The 13,634-nt window shown below is 37.6% G+C and overlaps 1 protein-coding gene across 4 annotated transcripts in view; it reads left to right on the top strand.

The window, feature by feature from the left end:
• The first annotated feature begins 310 nt into the window (after positions 1-310).
• Positions 311-13,634, top strand: part of Far1 (fatty acyl-CoA reductase 1) — a 51,901-nt gene continuing 38,577 nt past the window's right edge. For 3 of the 4 annotated variants that reach the window (XM_048361659.1, XM_048361657.1, XM_048361658.1), the window contains exon 1: positions 311-346. The gene's annotated coding sequence lies outside the window, so the exon portion shown is untranslated. The remainder of the gene's footprint in view (positions 347-13,634) is intronic. The other variant, XM_048361660.1, reaches the window with a different exon arrangement.

Genomic DNA, 13,634 nt, shown 5'->3' on the forward strand with positions numbered 1-13,634 from the left:
GTGTGCATGTGTGTGTGTGGTGGGGGGGTTAGGAGGCTGAAGAGAGGAGGAGGGTGAGTGGTCCTCCCGGTAAGGGTGCCCTCCAGAGCCAATCAAAAGCCGATGTGGAAAAGAGGCGCGGGGCCAACCAATCACTTCCCGAAGTGCGGTCGGGACCCGCTGACGTGAATGCGGCTGCAGCCAATGGGCGTGCCTCTGTGCGTCCGCTCTTCAGCAGCCGGCCGGGGGCGGTGAAGAGAGCGCGACGGCGGCAGTGGCAGTGTAGCCATCGCTGGACTGCCAGAGAGAGAGAGAGAGAGAGAGAGAGAGAGAGAGGGAGAGAGCGAGGCCCCACCTTTGCGTCTAGGTGAGAGGCCGGGACGCTACTAGAGGCCTGAGCCGGGGGGGCGCTTCTTTGCCCGGCCCTTGCTGAGGCTTCCCGGGGGCTGGCTGGGCCGAGGTGGGGCCGCCGGCCCACCCCCGCCCCCACCGCGTCCGTCGGGAGAACGGGGCGCTTACTTCAGCCGGGATGGTCCCTGCGCGGCGTGGCCGGGCCACCGCCCTCTGGAGGGCTGGCTTCGTGAGGGGGCCGGCCGGACAGGCCTGGTTTGCTTCGGGGGAGTTGGGGGCGGAGCCGGGGGCGCTGCTCAGGGTGGGAGGCCGCGGAGTGGTGGGGAAGATGGGGCGGAGAGTTGACAGGGAAGCGGGCTCCGGTGCTTGAGGGAGGGTGGCGGCAAAAACAGGCCCCCGCTTGAAGGATTCTAGGCCCAGGGGAGGAAGTGATGGGAAAAGGGATGATGCTATGAAGAAGGGTGTCCTCGGAAGAAGGAGCGGGCCGGGAGGCCGTTGGCAGGCGGAGAGGGGTTCGGAGTTGATCAGCTGAGAACGAAGGGGTGGGAGGTTTGGGTTTTGAAGGTTAAGATCTCTAGACATATGGGACTAGACATAAACACGTGGACTGAGACCAGAAGGTGACTGAGGGGAGAGGTTTTCTTTAGATGAGATATGTAGAAGGAGATTGCTTGACCAGAAGACGTTATTTGGTTGCTGAAAAAGTGTTCAGGAGTAGTTGAGGTAGATTTATGTATGGTAGCTGAAAGGCTGTAAATCTTTTATGAGTAATGAGCAACGACGGAGTCAGGAGAGCCAAATGTCTCAGGTTCATAGGGTTCATTCACTACTCATTGAAGACTGAACAGACTTGTTAACTCTCACTACCGAGGCTGGTCATACCTTCCGCCTTTCCCTTCCTCTTTCATGCACTTGGTAGACCATCTGATTATTTTGCCTCAGCAGCACAAACCTACTCTGTTTGCAGTAATAGGCATACATTTTTTTACTTTTGATGAATCTCTTCCTTCATTACAGCTAAGTACAGTTAAAGGCAACATCAGAAGATACTCTTGGAAAATCTGCCCTACAGGGTTGTTTCCAAATTATCTTTTGGGGCGTGTGTAATACAGGATAAAAATGATGCAAGAACTCTTACAGTAACAGCAGTGAGACTTAATGTATAACTATCGTTCTCTATAAAAATGCAGCAATTTAATATAGTGGAATTTGATTATGCCTTCCACTTCTTGGGAAAATTTCAGCCCTGATAAGAGTTTTGTAGCTAAAAAAAAGTTCAAAGTTCTTTTCAGGAAAGAAACTCATGCACAGTGGAATCATGCATGGGACTTTGGGTTCCATCCTAGCACTGAACGACAACAACAAAAAAAGGCAGGAAAGGACTTGGTATGTGTGTATCACTGTTACTGCCTTTTTGTTTGAAGCTTCTAGTTTTTATTTGTGAGGTGTTGGAAGAGCTTGAAGACAAAAAAGAGATAAGAAAGTGGCCATACCCAGTAGATTTAGGTGGAAGGGATAATTTTTGTTTGTGGGGAAGGACAAAAGGATTGTGAAGTTACAGTGTCCAGGATGAAGCAATGAGAACAGTTGTTATGGGTCGTTTCCTTATTCACCAGGTCAACAAAACATTGTAACTAATGAATCATCATTCTTTAGGAGGTAGAAATGATTTTGTAGAGGTTATTTATTTCTAGTAAGAGAATTAGTTTACCTGATGTGGAGTTAGTCAGGGAAAGTTTCTGGAAATGGTGAGTTTTCAGCCATCACTTATAGTAGGAGATGGGGGTCTGGGTTATTAGAAGACACAAGAATGAAAGTCCAGTAATTTGGATTTAGTATAAGTAGCTCTGGACAAGAATCACAAATTTATTTTTGAAATTAATTTATTGTTATAGCGGTGATGTAGGTCAGGTAATGAGTACATTTCCTTTCATTTCCTGTCTTCTGTTGCCTCATTCTTATCCAGTCCCTCTCTCCCAACTTTGCCTAAGAATTGCATAGTTTACTTTCATCAATGTTGAGTGAGCTCCACTGCTGCACTTTTGCACCCTTTTTTCCCTCGAGTTCTGTGCCCTCCCCACTACCCTCCCAAAGATATACATGTGAATACACCCTACATAAGGCAAAGAAGACAGAATCACCCAAATCTAAAAACTAATTAGAAAAAAGAAAGTTTTTTGTTTCCATATCTTGGAGTTTGTTTTGGTATATTTGTTATTTTATATAAGTATGGCACTTAGGCATTGTACTTTTGTGTTTCTCTCCTAAGAGTATGTTCTGTTTGGTCTCACTGTGTGAGAGTATCTAGGATCCTGTGTAATTTGTCATATTCCAGTGCATTTCAGATCTAACTTTTGCATATCAGAGAGAACATGTGCTGTTTGTCTCTCAGAGTTTGGCTCACCTCACTTAAAAGGAAGAATCACAAATTTAAAAGATTGTTTTTTTGTTTCCTGGGCCTGGGGCTTGAACTTAGGGCCTGGGCACTGTCCCTGTATCTCTCTGTGCTCAAACATAAGGCCCTCCACTTGAGCTACAGCCTCACTTTCATCTTTTTCTGAGTTTATTGGAGATAAGACTCACAGACTTTTCTGCCCTTGGCTGGCCTTGAACCTAGATCCTTAGATCTCAGCCCCTTAGGTAGCTAGGATTACAGGCATAAGGAGAAAGATTTAAGTGAACATTTGGAGTGTAGAAATCAACTGAGTCTCTTTTTTGCAGTTTAGTTGATAAATAATGGTTTTGAGTGGTAGCTAGGAGAGAATTATTTGATGGACTGAAGCTAGTAAGGGGAAGTACACAAAAACATTTTTTGAAAGTTAAGAGAATGTAGTGAAAATAGTCATTTTGAGGTAGATTTGATCAACCTATTTTTGAGATTTACATTAAAGTATAGTGATAGTGGCAAGTTTTATTGGTTATTGTGTTGCTTGAGATATTCTTTTTGTGTATCATCATTTGATTATTTTGTGGGTGAGGGAGCTGTCAGACAGATTTGACCTGCCTGAGGGCATACTAACTAGTAAATGACAGGCCAGGATTAGCAAAAATGAGCAGTAAATGTTAATCAGGTTTTTGCTTGATACCAAGCATTATGTTACTTGCTGAAGATTCATAATTGACAAGAAAATACAAAGGTCAGGTCTAAGCCAGACATGTTATAGAAGAGCAAGTGAAGAATGAGAGTTTACTTGCAGAGATTTTTAATAGATACTAACAAATATACTATTTTGAAAGTCTTAAGACAGAAGAAAATGTTCAGAAGCACCTAAGACTCAGGAAAACAATGATTGAGAAGAAACAATTGAGTTAAAAATGAAATGTGAATTTAGTTTTCAGAAAACCAACCAAGAAGTTAAAATATGGACTGGTAATTGTGCCTAATGGCAAGTATTGTACAAATTTGAGTATGTGATATAATCACAATTATGATCAAACTCATAGGATGGATGCTGACAGGGCTTTAATTGGGCTATAAAGATCCTGAATGGCCTGTGAATTTTAATAGGCACACACCGGTTAGAATGTTTTAAAAAAAATAAGCATGTTATTGTTATAAAAATAATTGGGTGAAAACCAACTAAGAGAAATAAGCAAACAGTAAATAATGTGTTGGTTGGAATTTGGGATGATAGAAAAGACAATTTTAGTAACAACTCCATATGAACCCCATGGGAAGGCCTTGTTCCCATGTTGGAAGTGACTGGGTTGTAATGGTGGGAATTGAAGCTGTACACACTGAGAGATGGCATTTAATCTGAAGGATCAGGTTATTAAGGTACTCCAGGCCTAGAAGTGTGGTCTGGACTTCAGTATTTGTTTTCTTAGAGTTTAAGGTTAAAACCAGGAACTACTCATAGAATTGGGTCTTTTTGACTGTTTATTTTGCCTTAATATCCTTCCTTCTTTCCATACATTGTGTTTTTGTAGTTCCTCTCTTTAGTTGGTTTGTAATGGGCTTAGTTTCAGTTCAGTGTAAATAGCAAGAAAGTACTATGGGTATAATTTATATGTAATTCATTAGTGTAAATGTTTAGAAATTTATCAATGTTTTATTCTGAAACACATACTAAGAAAATAAGCCTGTCTTACCAAGTAATCATTCCCTAATAAACTAGTAGGATTTTCTCTAGGGATCAATATAGTTTGATTCCAATTTCCTAAATGAAGGAGAAAGAAATTTATAAAGCAATCTAGATTTTAGTTTAAAATTCATTTGGCCCATAGAGATTATAAAAGGAAGCTTAATATTAATGAGATGCTTGGCTCTTTTTAGACACTTTACTATATTTCCTAAGTAAAGGATTGCACTGAATACTTACACATTATCCCATTTCACAGACAAAGAAAATGAGGATCATAGAAATTAGTAACTTTCCAAAGGTTGAAAGCGAGATGACAGAGCTAGGCTAAAATATTGCTTTGGCAGGTTGTTGTGGTACACACCTGTAATCCCAGGCTACAGGCAGAAGCCTGTACCTACAGATTCTGTCTGTAGCTGAGGCAGAGAGATCACAAAATCTAGGCCAGCTTGGGCTACATTAACAATACCTTGGCCAGAAACAAAAGAACAAAAACAAGTCTATCAAGCTTTACATTTTCTAACTCAAAAATCATACATATGAGACAAATAAGGACTTTTTATATTAATAAAACTGAAAGAATGCTTCTTGGATATGTTAGAAGATGGGATTCCTGCTCAAAGTGTTTGTGCTTTGTGTACAGCTTCTAAATAAGTGATAGTGATTTTATAGTGGTCATTTCATTTCAAAGTGTTTATGAAATGGATACTGTGTCTTAAAGTCAAGTATAGCTCAGAATTGAAGTGTGGCAGATGTACATATGTATAAACAGTCTCAGAAATTTGTTGTGTTCATTTCCTTTCCAGTCTCCTTCTTTATTTATCCTATCATTTATACTATGGTAGGATCTAGAATTAAAAGAAAATATTCATAAGATAGTTCATTTTCATTAGTTAATGTGGCATAGAAAAAAGTGATATAATGTAGAAAATTGGTACTGAGTTTTTTTAAGAGGCTTTATTTTATTTATTTATTTATTTTAATTTTAATTTTTTTTGCCAGTCCTGGGGCTTGGACTCAGGGCCTGAGCACTGTCCCTAGCTTCTTTTTGCTCAAGGCTAGAACTCTGCCACTTGAGCCACAGTGCCACTTCTGGCCATTTTCTATATATGTGGTACTTGGGAATTGAACCCAGGGCTTCATGTATTACCAAGGCAAGCACTCTTGCCACTAGGCCATATTCCCAGCCCTGGTACTGAATTTTGAATCCACAGATTTGAGTTATAATTTGGAGTTTGTTAGCAAGTTGGTGTAAAACTAGGCAAGTCAGGATCCCTTATTGGGCTTCAGTTTCCTCTTAGGTGAACAGGGGAGAACTTTTAAGCCAGTTGAACTTCAACATGGATATTTTAAATTAAGTACCTTTCTTTAAATTTGTATTGTTACTTTTTGCTACTTTTTTCTTTTCATCTCCTTGTCCTCCCTTCCTGCCATATTTATCATTGATCCCTGAGGGTATAGTTAGATTCTTGATGCATTAGAAAGGATGTATTTTTGTATCCTACATTTCCTTTGATAGAGTTATCTTAGAAAGCAGGTACCCATTAAGTCATTGTAAATAAATGAATAATTGATGTTTTTATTTCATCTTATAAGAGACTATGTGAGTCTGTGAATGTAGCTGAATTACAGAGTGTTTGTCTAGCATGCATTGCAAAATTTAAAAAAGTTGATATTTTATTGAAAGTAGTTTATGCCTAAAGAATAGATTGTGTTTAGTAAAGTTGAATTCTTTTGTTCTATTCTGGGCAAATTTAAAGAAGAAAACTACTGGGCCTATCTTAAGATGCTGTTACTAGTTGAAGAGGTAAACTTGTATCTATAAAAGTTGCTATTAGACACTAGATGCTGTTGGCTCATGTCTGTAATCCCAGCTACTCAGGAGGCTGAGATCTGACTGAGTATTACAGTTGGAAGACTGCTGGGACAGGAACGTCCATGAGACTCTTAATTTCAAAAGCTAGAAATGGAGCTTTGGCTCAAGTGGTGGAGCCCTAGCCCTGAGCAAAAAGGCTTAGGGACGGTGCCTACACCCTGAGTTCAAGCCATAGGAGTGGCACAAAAATAAAAAAGATTAAAATTGCTAGTAGTATATGCATCACCAACCTTATCAATTGTGAACTGTGGTCAGTCTTGCTTCATCTGTAAACTCAATCTCTTTCCTCTTCAGTTTGAAACAGATTTCCTTTTTAAGTATTATCATACAGTGTAGCATTACTGGACACTAATAAAAGCAATTATTTCAATGCAGCTGATTGTAGACACCTGATTACCAATCAAGATGAAAATTGTTCATGTTAAGTATAGTTTGAGACTTGAACTTTTATCTACTTCCTACGAGTCACTCATTTCCCTCTTCTAAAAGTATTTATCATCTCATGAGGCATACATTTTACTTGTGCATTTTTAGATAGGTATATTGTAAGGGTGGGCACTGAATATACAGGTATGAAACAGAATGTAGTGTAGTGTATTGGTAGAGACTTTTAATTGGAAATTGACATTGTTTTGAAATGCAAGCAACTTTGACAGGTATAAACCAAGAGCAAGGACATTTAGAGAGGGAAGTGATGGTGATCACATGGATAAAGGATTTAATTATAAAAAATTAACTTTAACTTCACAGAATAAGTTCTGTGTAAATCTATACCTTTTCATCTTTTAGACCTGTACAGATATTGGCATAGTAGTGGTCTTACATCAGTTCTTGAAAAAAGTCAATTGCTGTATTAAAAACTAGTGCACTCTATTTTGTGATTATATCATTGACTCTGGTGAATTATTTGCCACATTTTGTTAAAAAGTACCAATGTCTTCTAAATAACTTACACCATATATAAAAATAGATCTACTTTGGTGAATGTGGGTATCTGCCAATTAGCTCTCAGGTATAAGTCACTTTGAAACTAAGTGGTAGCTTTTTTGTGCATGCACATGCATTTAATTTAATAAGTATTAACCATTTGGCAACCACATAACAATTTTAACATTAATTTGAAATATGTGCTTTATTTCAGTTTATGAGAAGTATTTGGATTTAGAAAATAAGTATTTTGACTAAAAGTTTGTTCCATAATCTTTTTTTGGTTTTCGGCTTTACTGAGGTTTGAACTTGGAGTTTCCTGACTTGCTAAATAGGTGCTCTATCATTGGCGTCACACTTCAAGTCCTGCTTTTTGCTAGCTATTTTGGAGACAGTCTCATGGACTTTCTGCCTCATCTGGCTTCAAACTTTGATCCTCTGGATCTCAGCCTCCTGAGTAGCTAGGATTACAGGTGTGAGCCATTAGCACCTGGAAAATTAGACCAGTTCTTCACTGGATTCTTGGAGGCAAAACCAGCCATACCCATCTTATTTTATTTTATTTTTTATTTCTGGAGACAAAACTATTGCTCTCTAGTTCAGCATGGCCTTGAATTTTCAGACCTGCCTGCGCATACTCAGATTACAAGTAAGTGCCATAATACTTGGAAAATAGAGCCAGTTTAATAAATATGTAGGAATTGATTTTCAAACGATTTTGGAGTAGATTTATGGTTTTATATATATATATATACACACACACATACACGAGATATGGCTGGTGTCCATCTGAATTAATAGGAAGAATATTTAAGAATGGATAAATGCTTACATACCCTTTTTTTTTCTCCAAGAGATAAAGGAAGAATGTTTTTTGACATACCTTGTGATTGAACAGTTATGATGTCTGGAGGGAGGGATTTGTTAAAGCGTCTTGGGGTCCATATATGTGTTAACCCCTACAGGTAATACAGGGTTTTGGCTGACAAAGAATTGGTTCTTAGTGGTCATTCAGAGAATCATCACCAACTTAGTTTGGAAGGATAATCTTAAATAAATTAGAAACATGTGTTTTTTTAGTTTGGGCATCAAGGCTCATATATATCTGTAATAGTAACTACTAAGTCAGGTAAGATAGGGAGGATTGTGATTCAAGGCCTACCTGGGAAAAAAGTTGAGACCTCTATCTCAATGAATGAAAAAAACAAAACAAAACTAGGGGGCGTTATACGCCTGTCATTCCAGCTACTAGTGAAGCATAAATAGAATCAAGGTCCAGGCTGACTGTGGGCATGCATAAACACAGTACCATATTGAAAAAATACCTAAAAGCAAAAGGTGTGGCATAAGTGTTATAGCACCTGCTTATCAAAGCCCTGAGTTCAAATCTCAGTATTGCCAAAGACAATATGATTTTGAAAACTTTTAGATTGTATTTACAATTTAGCCATGATGATGCTTTTTAGTATAAGCAGAGTAGATAAGAATTTGGAAAATTAGCTGATAGTGTGGCTTATAACTGCAGAGCTGCACTAAAAATGGTAAATGTTTGTTGAATTAGTGATAACCTTTGTAGCTGTTGGAGTTAATAATTCCCTAAGTGTCTATTGTAAGACCAGGAAACAACTCATTCTAATGCTTTGTGGTAGAAGTACATACTTATGAGCTTGTAGTCTCCTTCCTCTTCAATGAATTAAAAAAGTGACCAGAAAAGTTATTTGACTTGCCACAAAGTTACTTGGTTATGACAATAGTGTAGTCATTCATTCCATTGAATTGTTTTAGTCTTTTCATGTGTTTGAAAATTTTGGCATCACCATTCTGGATCTCAGTGTCCACAATAGGAAGTTTTTATCACTGTGATTTTGATAAATTGACTAAGAATTTCTTGAATTTTTGTAATCCCATGTCTATTTTGTCATACTTAACTTTTACCTCATCCTTAGTGTAATAGCCCACAATTCCAGGGCTTATTAACACTTCCTTCATTTTTATATATTTTTTGGTCTGATTTTCTGCTTGATGTATCTATGAACCTTGCAAAGTTTTTTTTTTAGGCTTGAACTCAGGACTTGGGCACTGTCCCTGAGCTTCTTTTGCTCAAGGCTAACACTCTACCGCTTGAGCCACAGTGCCACTTTTGGCTTTTTCTGTGATACTGAGGAATTGAACCTAGGGCCTCATGCATGGTAGGCAAGCACTATACCCGCCACATTCCTAGCCTCGCAAAGTTTGAAAGGTAAACTAAGAAAATATTTTTTTAAGTTTACTTTATTGTTATTTTAGAGGTGATATACAGCAGGGTTACTTACATATGTTAGGTAATAAATACATTTCCTTTCATACAGCATCATCTGTTCCACCATTCTCTCCCAGTCCCTCCCTCCCATCTCCACTCAGGAGTTGTATAGCTCACTTTCATCAATGTCCAGTGCACTCCACTGCTGCATGTATTCCTGGGATTCTGTGCCCTCCCCTCGCCCTGCCACAGATGTGCATCTGAATACCCTATAAAAGATAAAGAATACAGAGTCATCAGCAAAAGAAAAAACAAATTAAGAAAAAAGTTCTTTGTTTCCATATCTTTTGCATTTGTTTCAGTATTATATATATATATATATATATATATATATATATATATATGGGCATATGAAGAGGCCTTGGGTATTGTACCTTTGTGATTTTTTCCTAAGACTATCCTTTTTTTGGTCTCCCTGTATGTGAGTATCTAAAATCCTGTGAAATTTGTCATATTTAGATCTAACTTCTGCATATCAAGGAGAAAATGCACCATTTGTATATTTGAGGATATCCTGGCTTACCTCACTTAACATGATTTGTTCTAGTTCCATCCATTGCCCTTCAGATGACATTATTTTATTCTTTCTAATGGCTGTATAAAATTCCATTGTATATAGGCACCACATTTTTTGGATTCACTCATTTGTGGGGTATCTGAATTGTTTCCATATAAGAAAATATTTTTGAGAAGAGGGTTTGTTGTGGAATTTAGTCATTAAAAGACATTCCTGGAAGCTATTCCTCCTCACAGAAAACTGACATACTGCTCTCACCAGCAATTCTAGCTACTTGGGAGGTACAGGAGAAGGGTCAAAGTCCAGTCCTGATGCCTGTGCAAGACTATCTGTAAATATACTAATAAGCAAAAAGACTGGGAATGTGGCTCAAGTGGGAGGCTCTTAGTTCAATCCCCAGTGCTTAAAAAAAATTGCATCTTTGGCTCTTTCAGCATTGCTAAGGACTCTAGAGTTCTCTTGAGTTTCTTTACCTGTGGACTTTTTGTTATTGATATGCTAATATGCCTTGCTAATCTGATTGGATATAAAGTATACAGTTTCCCTGTCCCATTTACCTCAAAATTTCCTTGGAGGACTGAAGGATTGTTGTTAAGTTGCCTCTTTAGAGCAGATTCAGAAGGCATCTGAAAAAAGGTACACAACAGAATTAGAGAGGAAATACAGTAGACCATTGAAGCAAGATTTTCAGAGTTATGCTTTAGTTAGCAAAATCCTGATTTTACTTGAGAGATTACTTTTGGTGAATTAGACTTGAATTAAATTGCACATGATATATAAATAGTAATTTACATGAGGTAGTTTTTGAATAATCCTATAATCTATATATAGACTATTCTAGCTAAACAAGGTACATTTTAATATAACATTAGTTTTATGAGTAATTTGAATTATTTAGTCTTAATGGATTTTTAAGTAAAACAAGATATTTGAATGCCATTTGTTGTGTTAAAGCTCTTTCTTTAGTAATATACTTAAAATTTTAGTTTACCTTTATGACCTGAACACTGTTTCATTCTGAAAATACTAGGATAAATTTTTTATGTTTATATGAAAATATTTTTATTAAGATAAGGAGTAAAGATAGCACAATAGTTTTATCTTTAAAAACACTTATGAAAAACACTTTTATTTTATTTATTTTTGCCAGTCCTGGGGCTTGAACTCAGGGCCTGAGCACTGTCCCTGGCTTCTTTTTGCTCAAGGTTAGCACTCTACCAACCTGAGCCACAGGGCCACTTCTGGCTTTTTCTATATATGTGGTGCTGAGGAATCGAACCTAGGGCTTCATGTATACGAGGCAAGCACTCTTGCCACTAGGCCATATTCCCAGCCCTGAGGAACACCTTTAAAGTGACTTTCTTCCCCCTAAAATGAAATGGAGTATATTTTTCCCAACAGTGAGATAACCCCCATATCAATAATGTAATTACTTGAGCTATTATGAATATTTTTCTTATTTATTATTCTGTATTAACAAGCTATGTGTCAAGTAGAACACAGATCTTTCCTGTAGGCTTTATAGTAGAGAAATTATTACCCTATAGGTTTGGGCCTTGAACTTAGAAACAGGAACAAAAGAAAATTGATATTACTGCAGGTTTTAAGTTTTCTGCAAAACATATGATTTTAATGCCATATTAAAATTTCCTCTTTGGTGAAGAAGTTTATTTCTCTTCCCCTTTTTCATCCTTCCCCTTTTCCTCTCTCTCCCCCCTTCTCTTTCCCTCCCTCATCTCTCCCCCTTTCCTTCTCTCTTCCTTTCCTTTACCTTTTTCTTCACTTCCCTTTCTTTCTCCTTTGCTTCTTTTTCCTTTCCCTTCCCTGATACAGGATTGGAACATATAAAACATACAAATTTTTTTAGAATAATGTCCCTGGAGCATTTTAGACCGATGAAAGTACCATGCTTATGGAGCAACAATTTTTTACTAATGTACAAAATATTTATGCAGTGGCCTAAAAACTTATGAATTCATTAAGAGGAAATACCTTAGACATTGTTGAAAATAGGGCAGTTAGATATTGCTCTATCAGTGCCTGTGTAGGCAAACAGAGTAACCATTATATCTATTTCAATGGGTGCTTAGAACAGCGTTGGACACTAGCATCTTTTATTGAAGAAAGCAGTGTTAACCAAGATGCTAGAGCTATTCTTTTGTTTGTGGAAAAATGCTTGATAAGCCTTAATTTTGAAAAAGGAAAAGAAAATCCATTATTCTTACTTAACTACAGTAAGTAGTTTGTACACTTTGAGCTTGCACATAGGATTTTCATTTGTTGCTTATAATTTACTTTCATAAGAAGTTTTATGTTGTCTTAATCTACTGAAAGATTCTACCCACAGTGTGTGTGTTTGTGTTTGTGTGTGTGCATGTGTGTATTAAAACATTTATTGACATCCAATAAACATTTACAATTTGTAATTAATTTAAAAAATTCTGTAGTTACCCAAATATAGTAGTAAAAACATTAACTAGACCTTTCGTTCCAGATATGCTCCAGAGGAGGAAATCTTAACAGTATATACATACATAGAGGCTACTTCATAATCTTAATTAAAACAAATAGGTAGTAGGGAACAGCTGATATATTTTTTTTATCAGTCTTGTTTGTTAAGGAAAAATCACAGTAGGTCACTGTTTGGATTAAGATTTTATACTATGCCTTAACAGACCAGACTAAAAATCAAAGTGGAATTACTCATATAATAGTTCCATAGAACCAAGCAGAAACTAAGCTGGTTGTGTGATTTCTGAGAAATCAGGATTAGACTAGTAGCAGCCATATTTCCCAAACAGCCTAGTTTAATTTGATATGATAATAAAGCTATCTCTGCCTTACTGCAAATAAGGAAAACTTTAACTAACCTGATTTATTTATTTTGTGGTTCTAGAGATTGAACCCAGGGACTCATGAATGCTAGGCTAACACCACTGAGCTATACCCCTAACTCCCTAAATAACCTGATGTTAGCCAATAAGTTATTTTTTCTAATCTGTTTACCTTCTCCACTTTACAAGGAAAGCAGCTTTATTAAAGTCACCATCAGACTCCTGGTTCTGGTGGGGGAAACCTGTAATTCCAAATACTCAGGACAGAAGGATCAAGATTTGAGGGCAGCCAAGGCAAAAAAATTGGCAAACTCCACCTAAATAAGCTAGAAAGGGTAGCTGGCACCTATAACTCCTCACCTTGTCAGGAGGCATAGGATAGGTCTGAAGCTATCCCTGGGAAAAATCACAACATCCTGTCTAAAAAAATGAATAAAAGCAAAAAACTGCTCTGGTATGCCTCAGAGTGTTACTAGAAAATGCAACATCCTAGACTTATGCCTCAGTACTACCTAAAAAGAAAATTCCCCCACCCCTTAAACTGATATGGCATGTGGCAACACACCTGTAATCTCAGTACTCCAGAGGACTAAGCAGCAAGTTCTTGAGTTGGAGGCCAGCCTGTATTACATATCCAGGTCCTATCTCAAGGGAAAGAAAAATTAGTAAGTAAAAGCTGAAAACTACTGAGAGAGAAACAAACAGAACCTCTTTTGTTCAGTCTATTGGAGTACTTGTTTTGTTTTATGAAATTAAGTGTTGTTCTATT

This window comes from Perognathus longimembris, chromosome 13 (genome assembly GCF_023159225.1).
Source record: "Perognathus longimembris pacificus isolate PPM17 chromosome 13, ASM2315922v1, whole genome shotgun sequence".
NCBI lineage: Eukaryota > Metazoa > Chordata > Mammalia > Rodentia > Heteromyidae > Perognathus > Perognathus longimembris.